The sequence below is a fragment of the Mauremys reevesii genome, linkage group 7 (genome assembly GCF_016161935.1).
Source record: "Mauremys reevesii isolate NIE-2019 linkage group 7, ASM1616193v1, whole genome shotgun sequence".
Taxonomy (NCBI): Eukaryota; Metazoa; Chordata; order Testudines; family Geoemydidae; genus Mauremys; species Mauremys reevesii.
In genome coordinates, this window is record NC_052629.1 from 12620343 (window position 1) to 12637840 (window position 17498).

At 44.8% G+C, this 17498-nt stretch overlaps 1 protein-coding gene across 1 annotated transcript in view; it reads left to right on the forward strand.

Moving 5' to 3' along the window:
* TRUB1 (TruB pseudouridine synthase family member 1) overlaps positions 1 to 17498 on the forward strand; it is a 45843-nt gene that overhangs the window by 14704 nt on the left and 13641 nt on the right. The window lies entirely within an intron of this gene.

Sequence of the window (17498 nt, forward strand, 5' to 3'; positions counted from 1 at the left end):
GGCTCTGGCTGGGAATGTGGGCTCTGGGGTGGGGCTGGCAATGAGGGGTTGGGGATCAGGGCTGGGGCAGGGGTTTGGGGCATGGAAGGGGTTCAGGGGGGCAGGCTCTGGGCAGTGCTTACCTCAGGCAACTCCCAGAAACAGCGGCATGTTCCCCCTCTGGCTCCTATGCAGAGATGCGGCCAGGCGGCTCTGCACGCTACCCTGTCCGCAGGTGCTGCCCCTGCAGCTCCCATTGTTTGCGGTTCCCAGCCAATGGGAGCTGCGGGGGCAGCACTTGGGGTGGGGGCAGCAGGTTGAGCCCTGGCTGCCTCTACGCGTAGGAGCCGGAGGAGGGACATGCCACTGCTTCTGGGAGCCATGCAGAGTGGGGCAAGACCGCGACCCCGCTCCCTGGCTGGAGCACCAGAGCGGGGTAAGCCCTGGACCCCACTTCCTGGCGGGAGCTCGAGGGCCAGATTAAAACATCTGGAGGGCTGGATGTGGCCCCCAGACAATAGTTTGCCCACCACTGGTCTAGGTGATCTGGTGGTCCTTCTGGCCTTAACCTCTGACTCTAATTGGGGTCTCTCCATTGACCTTGGCGGGCTTTGGATTAGGCCGATAGTACTCATGTAATTTACTATAGTTCTTGAGGTTGAGTCCCTGTTACTTGAGACTTTAACTGTTTATAGTCTGACATCCCCTTTTTAATACCTTATCCATTACAGAAAAGCTTTGTCATATTAGCTAAATCAGCTTTAAATAGTTCTAGCTAAACTAGTACAAATCCTTTAGTGTAGATGCTCCTAAATCCAACTGGGTTAGTTTAATTTGGTAATTTATTGACACAAGTTACAATTCTTTTTAAGTGAGGGCTAAACCAGTTTGCAAATCTCTGTAGATAGACTCATAGAATTAACTAGGTGGCTACAGCGGTCTCAGGACTAATAGTAGTTAGCCATGACTATTCTTTATTCTAAAGTTGTTGAAAAAATTTCTGCCTTTTAGGTGTTGTGCCGTCTACTAGGATTGGAGTGTCTCTTACTTCATCAAACATTATGTGTTTGGTGAAATAATTGTTACTTTTGCTCTGATTTGCTCCTTTTTATCTTGGATTCCACTACATTCAATATGCGTTTCTGCTGGGGATTTTCTTTTTAATTACGTTAAAACTAGCTTCTAGAGACATTAGATCCAGTCTATCAACACTGGCAGCATAATTACACTAATGGCCCAAAACTTACGTTGTTTCTGTGAACTCTATATGGCAGCTCTGCCAAAAATCTGAATGTCAGAATTTTTCCAAACGTCCGATCAAACTTAAGCTGATTTGGCTGCCATCAACATGATTCCCTAATCTGTAATTCATACAGCCTCTGTAAGGATTATCATGCTTTATCAGTTCTGCAATTAAGTGTGTGACCTCCTTAAGGACTAACTCAAAAGAAATAGAAATGTCCAGCCAAGTTTCTCATAGCTCCAAGTTTCTTATCAAGTTTCTTAATATTTTTCCAGAAATAGATGTGTCCGTTTTGGTTTTTTTTTTATTTCAAATGTTCCAGCAAAATTGTGGAATAAATTACAGCATGTGAATGGGCTACTCTTATGGCTCAAAGACTGGCATTCTGTGCGTCCTCTGAAAGACGTGGGGTAGTTGGTGATCAGAATAACTCTATTCCTAAGACTGAGACAATGTGGAGATGATGTTTGTGGGCAGATAATTTAGAGAGCTCTTGCTAACAGCGGAAAGTTCATTGCTTTGGAAAAATCTCTTCCCCACTAAGATGTGCTGTAATAATGTAGCTATGCAGAAAGAAGTTGTGGGCTCATCAGGGAGGTAGGAGGCTTGGCAGCCTAAGCAGCTGGCAATGAGATATTGTATTATTCTAATAATTCCCAGTGCAGGGGAGAGTGTGGGGGAGGGATGTCTCTAGCACAGAAAGCCTTTACTGAAGTGGGATAAAACAAGATAATCAAAACTTCAGACACCCAGGTAGCATGTTCACTCGTATTTAGTTAATTGCATTGTAAAGAGCACAACTCTGGCTTCACTCACATTCTCTTCAGCAGGGTCACATGCACCAGGGTGACCCCTGAGTCTTCACTGGGGTCATACCAAGGTAAACGAGACCAGAAGTTGGGCCATCATGAGCATTCTATGCTCTGAATCCTCAAATACTAACAGGTTGAAAACCTGCTTTTCTTTTCTGGAAGGTAGAATCTCTAGTCATTCTTTTTTTATCTGAAGCCCCAGGAGCTCCAGTGACTTGTGGAGAATTAGAATTGACTTCCCTGCATTGATTGCAAATGCTCGAGTGGAGAGTAGGTGAATTGAGCATTTGATCTCAAAGGTTGCAGCCTCTCCAGAGGGGCTCACTATCAAAATGTCATCTGGATAATATAAAACCCAAACTCCAAATCACCTCAAAGACTAGAGACAAAAAGGGATCAAGGGGAGAATGAAGATGCTGAATTAGTGGCCTGATGTGGAACAGTGTGGATTTTTTTATAGTTGGAAAACTGAACTACTGAGGATCCTGAATGGGGTACAGAAACCATTTCAATTATCCAGTCTTTTTAAAGTGCAGCTTCACCATGTTTTGTCTCATAAATGCAGAGCTTGCTTCTTAAGGATTCTTCTGGAGAAACTGGACCAACTTCCTTTGTCGTATGAGAACTTCTTACTGACCTGTAAGTTTATTGTAGCATCATTCTAGGAAGTGGCTGATTGGATCCATGATCCATCTAGTCCAGAATCATTTCTGCAGCGGTTAGTCCCAGATGTTGTAGAGAAAGATGCAAGAGCCTATAATGAAATAAATGTCTCATAGGGAACATTATTTCCTAACCAGTAATTTACAACGGGTTGTCTTATGCCCTGAAGCGTGAGAATTTAGATCCCTTAGTTTTTGTATACTATCTAATATAGTTGTGGATATAATAATTATGCATATGGATATCTAAGTCTTCTTTTTTGCCTCCAAAATACTTGGCCACCATCTTGTGGCAATGAATTCCATGGAGGTAATGATGCTTTTTTTTTTTTGTTTCCTTTTATCTGTTAAATTTTATTGCAAAAACATCCTAGTGCATTCGTGCGGTGAATTTTTTCAAATGTAAGAAACTGAATAACTGACTTTCTTTTCAGAGGAATCTTTATGTGCCACACATCTTTATTGCTTACCTTGTATTTTATTTAGCCAGCAGTCTGTTCTAGTAAAATAATACACAGTGCAATACAGCCTAAGCAAAACATTGTGAGGGTATGTCTACACTGCAGTTAGACACCCGCAACTGGCCCGTGCCAGCTGACTCGGGCTGTTTAATTGCAGTTTAGATGTTCAGGCTTATGTTGCAGCTTAAGTTCTGGGACCCTCTCACCTGTCAGGGTCGTAGAGTCCGGGCCACAGCCCGAGCCTGAACATCTACTCTGCAATTAAACAGTCCCTCAAGCCCGAGTTAAATACCCAGCCATGGGTATCTAATTGCAATGTAGACATACCTGGAGTGAAATCCTGGCCCTGTTGAAGTCATTGGTAAAACTCCCATTGACTCCACTGGAGTCAGAACTTCACCCTCTTTCTTTCATGATTGTGTGATTATAAATTTGTCTGAAAAGGTTTTATTGTTGCATAGTCAACGTAGCACTGTCCTAAATGAATTAAACACCTACAGTGTGGAAGTAATTATTGTAAACAAACATTAATTAGTTATGGAAGTTTGGTCCCGCAAAGTAGATCTTCTGTGGCACTAAAAGGTCTAGACATGCTTTACTGGGTGATGTGCTGCTTCATTGATTGGGGAAATAAATTTTTCACTTGTCTTTCCTATTATTGCCATTATTTTGCCTATAAATATACACATATGAGGATATGACTGGCTCTTTGGGGTGGGGAGGGGAATTTTTTCTTTAGGACTAGAATTTTTTGATACCCTTACATTGACTAGCACCTTACTCCACAAATGCTCCTCAGTAGTCCTCTATATTTTAATAGGACTAAAATGCTATTCGTCATGAGTAAAGGTATCTTTCATCATTGGTGAGGGTTAATAATTAAAAGCATGCACTTGGGCGAAAAAAGGTAAAACGTGAAAAAGAATCCCTTGACTGTTGTGCTATTAGCACTATGAAACACGCTGAAATAAGGGTCAGTTTCCCTGGGAAGCTTCTAATCTTGGGTGGGAAGAACCACCTCCTCCCTAAATTTAAGATTCAATAAAACAAACAAATACTCCCCCTCCCATACACTCTGTTTGCACTGTATCTTCTCCTGTTTCCTTGCTCCGTTGAAAGAGAGATGATCTGACTCTTCATCTGTTAAAGAATTTTACAAGAAGAACGGAGTCTCGTCATTGAAATGATGAACAGAAAAAGCTGTGAGGCTGTGTAAAAAGCAGATGCTCCTGTTGCTGTGAAGAGTGAATTGAGCAAATATTTGTGACCTACTTCCAAGAATATAACATACACACTGGAAAAATGATACATGCCCACAGTACTTATTTTAGACCTTGACAAATGTTTCCTTTTTTTTTTTTTAACGGAACAATTGAAGATTATGGAGGGTACAGTAAGAAATGATTGGTCCTTCTCTTTTACACTGTTCCACAGTGGAGGGCAAGGATTCACTGATGAAATTAATAGCAGGTAAATTTATCAGTAACAGGAAATACTGCTTCAAAGAATATATAAATAGATGGTGGAGTTTGCTGCTATTTATTATTTGTTGTACTGTAATGCTTAGGAGCCGTAGTTAGGGACCAGGACCCATACAGTAGGTGCTATACAAACACAGAACAAGCATAGTTCTTGTAAATGGAAGTGGCCGGGGCAGAAGAATAGCCTTGTTAGGACAAGAGACTGAAATCAAGAGAACTGGGTTCTAGTCACAGGCTTCCTGAATAAACCTTGAGAAAATCACCTAAACCCAGATTTTTCAAAAGTTGATTTTGAGTGCTTCGATTTTTGTGTACCCACTGTGACAGACAAGGCCTGATTGTTTTCATTCATATATATGTTGTGGATGCTAACTGTCTCAAGATGGGCACCTCAAATCAGTGGCAACTTTTGAAGTATGAGTCTTAGTGTTCCTGCCTCTTCCCTTGAATAATGGAGCTAATACTTGCCTACTAAACAGGGATATTGTGAAGCTGAATTCGTTGCTTTAAAAGTGCTTTGAGACCCTTTGATGGATGGCACTGTGGAAATGCAAAGGGGTGTTCAGAGAATATTATGCCTGCCCAGTGAAGCGTGCAGATGTCAGGAAATGCCAAAGGTTAGGCTCCACACACAACCTTGACTCTGACAGGCTCTGATTCCAGGCAGTCAGGCCTGGTGGTTGGGGTGGTGGTCAACGCTGGATGTAGGATCAGGACATGGCCGAGGGCAGTGGTAAAACTTGGTTCTAGGGACAGGCCATGGGTCAGAACTGAGGTCAGAGTCCATAGACAACCCAAATCGGTATCGTAGTGAGAGTCCAGATGCAGGCCAAAGGTCGAAGCAGGGTTGGAGTCCGTCCTAGGGCCTGGCAGTCAGGAGGTGGATGCAGGGCTGGATAAAAGAGAAGGGCATGGACAAGGCTTGAGGTATCTAGAACAAGGCTCCAGTAAGGTTGGGGCAGGAATAGGAACCGGAACCGGATGAAGGACTGTGTGGAAGCCTAGGGAGTCTGTTTTATTATTATTAATTTATTAATTATTACATAATAAAATATCAGTTTCAATCCAGTGTTTTTCTATAGCACTCATCACCAGGGTATCTGAACATTGAGCAGGTAAATTAGATCTGCATGCTGACGTCCATAGCACACGTTATAGAGGATTCTGCTGTTTGCCTTTTCTAGAAGGCACTGCCTGGAGTATGTGTATGTCTTAACATGTCAGTGACAGTAGATAACAACCATAGATACCAATATGTAGCATCTTCTTGTATACCAGGCATTCTGCAACAGCCATTTAAATGGTAACCACACAGTAAATGTTGCTGTCATAATGTATTGTACAGATTAAGTGAAAACACGGAGTAATAGTGAAATGCTGCTGGCAAATATAGGCCATTTCATTTGACAATTACATTATATTTGAAGCTAACTGTCTCGTCCCTTGAATTGCGCCTAAGCAAAGCTGCCCTATATTGTGAAAAGGAAATGTGTTGTATATGGCTACTAAGGGTATGCTTATGCTACGAACTTAGGTTGAATTTGTAGAAGTCGATTTTTTTAGGAAGCGATTTTATACAGTCGATTGTGTGTCTCCCCACTAAGCACATTAAGTGGTACCAAGGCTAACGGTACCGAGGCAAACGTCGACTTTCGGAATGTTGCACTGTGGGTAGCTATCCCATAGTTCCCGCAGTCTCCGCCACCCATTGGAATTCTGGGTTGAGCTTCCACTGCCTGATGGGGCAAAAACATTACCGCGGGTGGTTTTGGGTACATGTCATCAGTCGCCCCTCCCTCCGCGAGAGCAACGGCAGACAATCGTTTGTATTTTTTCCATGCAGACGCCATACCACGGCAAGCGTGCAGCCCGCTCAGCTCAGCCGCTGCTGTTGTGTACTAGGTGCTGCTGGCGGCAGACAGTACAATAGGGCTGCAAACCATCGTCAGGCGTCCGCCGCCACTCTGCTCTCCCGCAGATGCCATACCACGACAAGCATGGAGCCCGCTCAGTGTCTATGAGCACTGTAAACACCTCACACATTATCCTGCAGTGTATATGCAGCACCAGAACCTGCAAAAGCAGGTGAGGAGGCAACGGCAGTGCAGTGACGAGAGTGATGAGGACGTGGACACAGACTTCTCTTGAAGCACGGGCCCTGGCAATTTGGATATCATGGTGGTAATGGGGCAGGTTCATGCCGTGGAACGCTGGTTCTGGGCCCGGGAAACAAGCACAGACTGGTGGGACCACATAGTGTTGCAAGTCTGGGATGATTCCCAGTGGCTGCGAAACTTTCGCATGCGTAAGGGCACTTTCAGGGAACTTTGTGACTTGCTTTCACCTGCCCTGAAGCGCAAGAATACCAAGATGAGAGCAGCCCTCACAGTTCACAAGTGAGTGGCGATAGCCCTCTGGAAACTTGCAACGCCAGACAGCTACCGGTCAGTCAGGAATCAATTTGGAGTGGGTAAATCTGCTGTGGGGGCTGCTGTGATCCAAGTAGCCAACACGATCACTGAGCTGCTGCTATCAAGGGCAGGTCGTAGTGAATGGCTTTGCTGCAATGGGATTCCCTAACTGTGGTGAGGCGATAGATGGAACGCATATCCCTATCTTGGGACCGGAGCACCAAGCCAGCCAGTACATAAACCGAAAGGGGTACGTTTCAATAGTGCTGCAAGCACTGGTGGATCACAAGGGACGTTTCACCAACATCAACGTGGGATGGCTGGGAAAGGTACATGACGCTTGCATTTCAGGAACTCTGGTCTGTCTGAACGGCTGGAGCAAGGGACTTAATTTCTAGACCAGAAAATAACCATTGGGGATGTTGAAATGCCTGTAGTTATCCTTGGGGACCCAGCCTACCCCTTAATGCCATGGTTCATGAAGCCATATACAGGCACCCTGGACAGTAGTCAAGAGCTGTTCAACTATAGGCCGAGCAAGTGCAGAACGGTGGTAGAATGTGTAATTGGACATATGAAAGCGCGCTGGCGCAGTTTACTGACTTGGTTAAACCTCAGTGAAACCAGTATTCCCACTGTTATTACTGCTTGCTGTGTGCTCCACAATATCTGTGAGTAAGGGAGAGACGTTTATGGCGGGGTGGGAGGATGAGGCAAATCGCCTGGCTGCTGATTACGCGCAGCCCGACACCAGGGCGGTTAGAAGAGCACAGCAGGGCATGCTGCGCATCAGAGAAGCTTTGAAAAACAGTTTCGTGACTGGACAGACTATGGTGTGAAAGTTCTGTTCGTTTCTCCTTGATGAACACCCACCCCCTTGGTTCACTCTACTTCCCTGTAAGCCAGTCGCCCTCCCCTCCCCACTTCAGTCACCGCTTGCAGAGGCAATAAAGTCGTTGTTGTTCCAAATTCATTCATTCTTTATTTATTAGTCACAGAAATAGGGGCATAACTGCCAAGGTAGCCAGGGAGGAGCGGGGGAGTAGGGAAGCACTGGATGGGGTGGCGGAGGAGGGAAGGACTAGGCCACACTGCACTTCAAAACTTATTGAATGCCAGCCTTCTGTTGCTTCGGCAGTCCTCTGGGGTGGAGTGATTGGGTGCCCGGAGGCGTTCCCCCCCGCCCCCAGTGTTCTTGGGTGTCGGGGTGAGGAGGCTATGGGACTTGGGGAGGAGGACAGGCGGTTACACAGAGGCTGCAGCGGCGGTCTGTACTCCTGCTGCTTTTCCTGCACTTCAACCATACACCAGCGCATATCAGTTTGATCCTCCAATAGCCTCGGCATTGCCTTCCACCTCCTCATCATGCTCCTGCCACCTCTCCTCTTGATCCCGCCACCTCTCATCTTGTGTGTCCCTCCTGTCCTCGCGTTCATTTCCTGGACTCTGACATTGTTCGCCTCCACACGTTCTGCTGGGCTCTTTCAGAGCAGGAGGACTGCATGAGCTCAGAGAACATTTCATCGCGAGTGCGTATTTTTTCATCTTCTTATCTGTGCTAGCCTCTGGGATGGAGATAATAGTGGTAGCGTTGAAACATTTGCAGCGGCGGGAGGAAAAAAGGGTAGAGTTGGGTTGACCATTTAAAATGGGTTGGCCATTTAAAAGGAGGGGCTAAGTTTTTCAGGTTAACGTGCAGCACAAACCCAACTAACCCCCCCCACCCAATTCTCTGGGATGATTGCTTCACCCCTCCCCCCCATCGCAGGCTAGCAGTGGGGATGATTTCTTTTCAGCCACAGGCACACAGCCCAGCAGGAACAGCCGCCTCTGAATGTCCCCTTAATAAAATTCCCCTATTTCAACCAGGTGACCATGAATGATGGATAACACAGAGAGATAAAGAAGGGATGTTGCTTGACTGCATTCCAGTAGCTTTACTAGCCGCGAATACATCCCAAGTCTTCAGGGCAAATTAATCATTAAACACACTTGCTTTTAAACCATGTATTATATTTACAAAGGTACACTCATCAGAGGGGCCTTCTCCGCCTTCAAGGTCCGGGAGCCCAGGTTGGGAGGGTAATGGTCTCCAGAGTGATAAACAGTACCTGGCTGTCAGGGAGAATGGTTTCTCCGCTTGTCTGCTGTGCGCTGTCTTCAACCTCCTCCTCATCATCTTCGTCCCCAAAATCCTCATCCCTGTTACGTGAGACTCCCTTGCAGGAGTCCAAGTACAGGGGTGGGGTAGTTGTAGGGGCACCCCCTAGAATTGCCTGCACTCATGATAGAAGTGGCACGTCTGGGGTCTCACCCGGAGCGGCCATTTGCCTCTTTGGTTTTTTGGTAGGCTTGCCTGAGCTCCTTAAGTTTCACATGGCACTGCTGCGGGTCCCTGTTATAGCCTCTGTCTTTCATGCCCTTGGAGATTTTTTTCTAATATTTTGGCATTTCGTCTTTTGGAACTGAGTTCTGAAAGCACGGATTCGTCTCCCCATACAGCGATCAGATCCAGTACCTCCCGTTCGGTCCATGCTGGAGCTCTTTTGTGATTCTGGGACTCCATGGTCACCTCTGCTGATGAGCTCTGCATGGTCGCCTGTGCTGATCAGCTGGCCACTCTGGCCAAACAGGAAATAAAATTCAAAAGTTCGCGGGGCTTTTCCTGTCTACCTGGCCAGTGCATCTGAGTTGAGAGCGCTGTCCAGAGCGGTCACAATGGAGCACTCTGGGATAGCTCCCAGAGGCCAATACTGTTGAATTGCATCCACACTACCCCCAAATTTGACCTGGTGGTGTCAATTTCAGCGCTAATCCCCTCATCGAGGAGGAGTACAGAAATGAATTTTAAGACCCCTTTAAGTCAACAAAAATGGCTTTGTCGTGTGGACGGGTGCAGGGTTAAATTGCGCTAACGCTGCTAAATTCGCCCTAAACTCGTAGTGTAGACCAGGGCTAGGTAACTGATCCTGATAAGATGACTTGTGCGAATGAGACATTTTGCAAGGCAAAAGGTGCACAGCTGCTAATCCTTGTATGAGTTTATTGAGAGACCTCAATGCAAAACATACTGTGTATACCAACTTTGCATTTTTTTCCAGCAGATCATAACCTGATCGAATCAAAATCAGTTTTCACTGAACACTTAAAGGTACTCCTTCCCCATAGGAGCTACTCCTGTGGCAAATTTGATCTTTCTGTCATGACTCCTTTTTTTCTAGAGATGCCTTTATTAGAGGGAAGGTGAGACAGAATCTTCTTTGTATAATGGGGAAAGTGCTGCTTCCCATACTCCCACTTCTTCCCTCTCCCCCTCCCCCCCACTATCCCTCTCCTCATATCTTAAAAACAACTCAACTGCGTTTGCTTAAATTAAGAAAAAAATTCACATGGAAGATTTCAGAGCAAAATGTGATAGTTTTGGAAAGTCTGAAAACGAGGTTAGAATCAGGGGCGGCTCTAGTTTTTTTTTTTTTTTTTTTTTGCTGCCTCAAGCACGGCAGGCAGGCTGCCTTCAGCAGCGCGCCTGCGGGAAGTCCCCGGTCCCGCGGATTTGTCGGCTTGCCTGCGGGAGGTCTGCCGGTCCCGTGGCTTCGGCGTACCCGCCACTGAATTGCCGCCGAATCCACAGGACCAGCAGACCTCCTGCAGGTGCGCCGCCGAAGGCTGCCGCCCTCACAGGGACTGGCAGGCTGCCCCCTGCGGCTTGCCGCCCCAGACACATACTTGGCGCGCTGGTGCCTGGAGCCGCACCTGGTTAGAATGAAATGCTTCTGCAACCTTAAAGTCTTTGACAATCCACTCTAGTGATTTATATCTGCACTGGAAGATTTGTATTTCTCTGTGTGTGTGTGTGTGTGTGTGTGTGTATATATATATATATATATATATATATATATATATATATATGTATGTATACACACAAAACATAGGTACTGGAGCTACTGAATTCAAACACTCTTCTGGTTTCCCTTCCCCTCCCTCTTTTTCCTCCCGCATCTTCCCCTGAAAATATAGGTTATAAAAGGGCCCCAGCTATGTAGTGCAGGTATTAATTTGCCTGCTGCCCTACCATTAGTGAGCTGGCTCTGCGTGCTGTGTATTTCTCAAGTCTCTCTCTTTTATGTTAACCCGAGGGGCCTAACCTATTAATATCTCTGCTTCATGCTCTATTAATATTCAGACTTTTAAAAAGTACAGTATTGAAAATTTTGAAGAGGCTGCACTTATTGTGCTGCGGGAACTATTGCCTCACAAAATGGAGAGTCCTCTCCGGTTAGAATTTTTCTGTATTCTCTCTCTCTCTCCTCCACCCACCCCCTCCTTCTGACCTCTGTAAATTACATATTTGTATTCACTACATGTACAATTCTTCCTTCCCACTTTAACAAAATAATAAATAACAGTGCTGACACAGTCAACATTTTTTTTAATTATGAGATCATGGGAGTCAGAAACAGATGATCTGTTATCAGATCTGTTTATTCCCACGCTAAAGCAGCTTTGTTCCCTATAGTGCCCCTTTCTAGTCACTCAGAGATTTTTGTACCACTGCCATTTGGAGTTTATTAGATCTTAGCATGAGGAACCTTCTTTGGATTCAACCTAAATACTGATTTTCATAATTTACTTTGACATTCCTAGTTATACTCCATTGCACCATTCTAAAACCATCTCTTTTCTCGGCATCTCTCACCCCTGTAAAGAGTCTGCTTTATTTCTGGGAGAAAGAAAATCCAGAATTTCCTTAATACCCGATTCCTCAAAAAGTTGGGTGTGGGGTGGGGGTTTGTGTTTCCCCTGTGTAATCCATTGTTCAGGCAGAAGAGGTTGGGAGTGGGAAGGAGGGAATGAGCTTGTGTCAGAATAAAACTGACTTCTATACAAGACCAAGGTTGAGATTTTTTTTTCCTCCAGTGACCACAGAGAGTTTCCAGTGGGGAAGGTGTCTGGAAGCTTTGAATTAAGAGACTTGGTACTACCAAGCAGCTGGTTTCTTGTGTGGGTCTGCATGTTGTAAGCCTTTGTTGGTGCTTAGCTGTGAGATTATGTATCACTGAAATCTGGGGGATGACCTGATGTCCCTAATATTTTTACAAAACTTCAATATTTTGTTCTGGTTTTTTGAATTTCCTTGAGTCTCTGAATACATCCCCCGAGTTATCAAATCACTCCCTGATCTTTGGCAGAACTTTCGGCCACAGGCTCCCCACTGATGAGTGATGCTAGTCTTTCACTTTGAAAATCAGGTCACCCCATGTGTTAGAGCATTTTAAGTAAGAGGCTGACATAACGAGTAAGACAATCCAGCTAGTCTTAGGGTAAAGATCAGGTAGTTCTTCAGCAATGACAGAACAATTACAGCATCGAGCAGTAAATAAAATTTAGTGCAGCTTTAGCACAAAGTCAGCTTTTTCACTCAGGAGAAAAATGGATGCTAGAGGAGAGAAATTGTAATGTTTCTCTGCGTTAAGAGGACATGTTTGCTGTTTGTTAATTTTGAACTTGCTTTGTCATAAAATTATTTTTGTCCCTTCTGTAATCTCAGTTTTGTCTTTTGGTAACACTTTCAAATTGTTTGGGGGCCTCCTGCTTTTAATATGTCTGATCATGGCTGCTGGAAGACCTTTTGTTTTGTAAAATAATTGGGACTAAAATAATCATCCCTTTTCTAATATCCTTGGGATGTGTTTTCTATTTCGAGCCAGGCACTATTTCTTGCTATTTGTTTTGAACAGTGTTCAGCACAATGGAACCCCGGTTTTGCCTGAATCCTCTCGGTGCTATTGAAGTACGTGTAACAAGTTACATAAATAACTAATCTTGGTCAGGAGTTAGTAATAAATTTTATGGATCTATGGACACAAATTGAACGTACTTTTATAAATAACCATATAGGGCCAATTCAATATGTACAGAGGCCCAAGTTTGCAGCCAAGATGCATCTGCAGGTATGGTAAGTGTATACATAAAGCATGCAGTTACATGGTTAGGCACCAGCAAGGCAGTTTTGATGCACACTTACCCATTTTGTGCTCCAGCTGATTGCTACCAGTGTCCTTTCAACTTCTGTAGGCTTTCTATGCCTCCCTTTTGTCAGGCACATACATATATTGATCTTCTATTTATGTCAAATCTGATTTCTGTGATGATTCTCAGGGCTAGTCTACACTTACCAGCCGGGTCGACGCGGTGAGTTCGACTTCTCGGAGTTCGAACTATCGCATCTAATGTGGACGCGATAGTTCGAACTCCGGAAGCGCCACGGTCGACTCCGGTACTCCACCACTGCAAACGGCGGTGGCGGAGTCGAACTTGGAGCCGCGGACTTCGATTCCACGGCGTCTGGACGGGTGAGTAGTTCGAAGTAGGGTACTTCGAATTCAGCTACGCTATTCACGTAGCTGAATTTGCGTACCCTAGTTCGACCCCGCTTCTTAGTGTGGACCAGCCCTTAGTCTGTCAAACTAGGGTTCTTAGCTCTCTTTCCCCCCCTACCTCCTTCAGTCCCATGTTGAATTGCTGCTGTGATTTAAAAACACCTTATCCTCAAATGAACTCTAGGAACCATTTGTCCTACTTCCTACAGTCCTTCCTTTCCAGGAAATTCCCGCAATGGGAGCCACCTTGCAACTTTAAAGACAGCTACTAATGACCCCGTTTTACATTTGCATCCCAGAGGTTGAATCTCTCTTCCAAAAGTTTCTGTTCCATTTTTAAGAAAAGCTTTTAAAACAGGTTATAATTTAGGATTTCAGGTCTCTGGCCCTTTTCCCAATAAAACTTTGATATATAAAATAAAACAAAATTGAGAAGTACTGTTCCCATGGTGTCTCTGGCATTTTCACTGACTAGTGGTATGGATATGCCCTGGAGTCAGCCCAGGGTCTCTTACTATTGTGAAACTGACTAGAAAGAATTTAAGGTTCCTAGCTATAAGTTCAGAGAACCCATGTACATTTTCTTTTCCCTCGCTCCAGTATATCTACATATTAAGTCAAAGTATCTTCCCCTCCCCATCGGGGTTTAACTGGTAAATATCAGTTGACGTTAAAACTGGAAGCATTTATTTAGAGTGGCTATTCTTTTAACAAAAGAAACATCATTGTTATATAACATCGTTGTTATATAATCCCTGTGGGGTTTGCCATTTGTGTGTGAATCCCACCAGTCTTTCCCTGCAGAGCCAAAGGGAATGGCTCAGGTTACCAGGGTCCCACTTGCAGTGGTGACTCCAGAAAAAAAAGCTGCCCCACACTTCTCAACCTGCAAATCTGCCAGTGAGATGTGTCACAAATGATCGAAGTATGGAACACCTGGGTTTTGTTCCACATCCCATCATAATTGACGGAGTGCTTTGACACTATCACCTGTTTTTAGGGGTATTTCCTCACTGTGTGAATGAAATAAACCAGTTTTACAGTCTCTTACAGTGTGGAGAAGTGGTGGGGGAAAATCCCTGCACTGCTTGCTTGGGTACGGGGAGACTTAGAGAGACGGTTTCTGCCTGAACCTCACATGGAATGCCTGGGGGGAGGCAATTTTAGAGAGGAAGGACGGAGGTGGTGGGGGTTGCCTAGTCTGCCTCACAATCCAATCAGTTTAGTCTGGGAGCAGCTCAGGGCTGGCCTCCCCTCAGTCTCCCGTGGAAAAATGTCGTGGCTTAGCCTGCGTCCTCCCTCTCTACAGTTGTTAGTTCATGGAGTCACTCCCTCAGAGACACCTTTCTGCTTTTTGCAGGGAGGAGAGAGGAAGACAGGGCAGAAAGCCCTGAGCTGCTAGAGGAGGGTCTTCTCTTCCTCCTCTGATCATTGGTCCCTACCCTGTGAAATGCTGCTGTAGTTCTTAGCACACCAAGACAGGGAGGCAGCACCAATGTTGTATGTATTACGTAATGCAGTGCACTTGAGAGGTTTGTCAATTCGCACAACTTTCTAATTGCCACGCTGGCTTTGACTCCAGTTGCTATAGCAGCAAGCGCCTCCCTCTCTAGATAGTAGCAGGGCACGTGTGACCATTTCTGTCTGATACAGGCTTTGCCACGGTTATCCATCCGTTGTCACCTCCAGATTAGATAGCCGTAGGTGGGGCTGAAAGTTGAAGCTAGTGCAGGATGCTGCAGCCTGCTTGTTAAGGAGGGTTACACATTGGATTGGTGCTCCATAATGTGCAGTGGCTCCCAATAAACTTCTGGCTGGAATTCAAGGTGCTGGTTTTAACCCATGAATCCCTAAATGATTTGGGACCTGGTTACCTGAGAGATCAACTCTCAACTGTATGTCCCAGGGGGAGATTAGCAGAGGTGATTGGGCCAGAGTTTGCTCAGTAGAAATGAGAGGGAGCTGCTGGTGGGATGTTCTCTGTGAGGAGTTTTCAGCATTGGAACTTGGTCCACGAGCCCATCTTTGTTACCCTTTGGAGCGCGCTGCAGTGCCTCCCTCTTTCGGTTTCTGTTAAGGAGGGTGTGAGCTGAGGTGAAGATGTTGAAGAGCAGCTGTTTCTCTATGTCGATGTGGTAATTTATCACTTTTATGAGAGTGCTGGATTGGCACCCATAGGTGTATTTTTAAAAATTGAAGAGAGACATAGTGGAGGTGGGAAAAGGTCACCAGAGTCAGACTCAGTGGATGTTTCTGAGGGCAGGGAGAGCCTAAGTCCAAGGAAAGGCAACTCTGAATTCTAAAACAGTCAAATGTGAGAGGTCTAAGAGGAGCGTTAGGCTCAGTCTGAGCTCTTGGCCTCTCCTCTGCAACTTCCATTCCCCTGTAAATGGCCAATGACGACTGTGATAGATAGTTTACAAATACTCAAGGGTGCTGTTGAGATCGATAGTGAATCAAATATAGCTCTCAATTTCCTGGACCTTTTGTGGCTTGATTTTTCTCCGAGTGTGGATTAGTGCACCCCTCACTTTATTGGTCTATAACTAAACTGGGATTTTTTCTTTGCAATTATAGAATCATAGAGTAGAATATCCGGGTTGGAAGGGTCCTCAGGAGGTCATTTAGTCTCCTTTGGTACATGCGCTTTTTGTAAATTAGAAACGTTTATGACCTTACACAGAACCGAAGAGAGAGAAACTGAGGCTGTCGAATGTGTTCACCATTCAGTGCAGGAGTTTCTATCACCTGTTTTTATATAGATCCAGCGTAAGGAATTTTTCTCCACTGCTGGAATGTTAAATTTAACAATGTGGTTGCAATGGGCAGCCAGAGGCTAGTTGTTTATAACCAGATTTTAAAAAAATCATCGTACAGGCCAAGCTGATGCCAGGACTTTCATTCCATTGGAACCTCTTTCAGCCTGAAACCTAATGAAAGACCTTAAAGGTTTAGTAATAATAGAACCGTTCAGACCTGTTCACACTCTCATTGTAACATCTGAAAAAGTTGTCCAATATGTTGTATTTTATTTTGCATCTTATTGTTCAAAAGTCCTTCCTTTCTCTCTGTCTGTGCCGCAGTAGTTTGAAAACTGTTCTCCGTATTGCTTTATTTACACACACACACACACACACACACACACACACACACACACACACACACACACACACACACACACACACACACACACACACACACACAGAGAGAGATGTAGACTAGTAACTTTTGTTTGTTTGATTGAGATCATTGTAGCCTGGCACCCAAGGACACTGATAGGCCATATGGATAAGGTGTAGGTGGCTGTAATGCAAGGGCATACACGCCTGATATCTGTATGACAATTAGCTTAGCATAATCAAGGCCTAGCCGTTCATATGGAACTAACTCATAGATGACCTTATATCACAAGGTACATGACAGAAAATGGTGACGTGAGGAACCGCAGATCTATGCTTTTGGGATTTTAGAGAAAGTTTGGAGGATGTTGAGTTTAATTAACTTACATGTACTAATTGCAGGTATACTCTGGTAACTAGTTGACTTAAATGCTAATAACTATGAGGTAAATGGTTAATTAACCTATAGATGTTAGGAACCCCAATATTATTGAGGTATAGAAGCATGTGGCTAAAACCATCACTAAATATGTATAATGCCAGTGGGTGTTAGCATAAGCCATAAAAAAAGTTGATACCCAGGCTGTGAGCAGTGGGAGACATTGGAAAACACTGACTTGATGACTATGTGCGAGCCAACTCTCCTGCACTGGGGGTCCCTGCGAGGGATGATGTGAATAATGCATGGAGTACTGGACGTTCTGTATTGGCGCGGTCTCCTTTGCCATAATACAGGGTGTGTGATTCTATTTGTTGTGCTAATAAATTGTATAGCATTGATAATCAGATAATTCTTCTTTTCCCGTCCAAACTATGGTACTCCATTCCACTGCTGAACAGATGTCCTGCTTTGCCTCAGAGATGGCCGCATTAGAGTGGTCGATAAGTCCTTCATCTCTCTCTCTCTCATATTGTATTAAGATTGCAAAGCACTGTACAGTCCTTTGGGA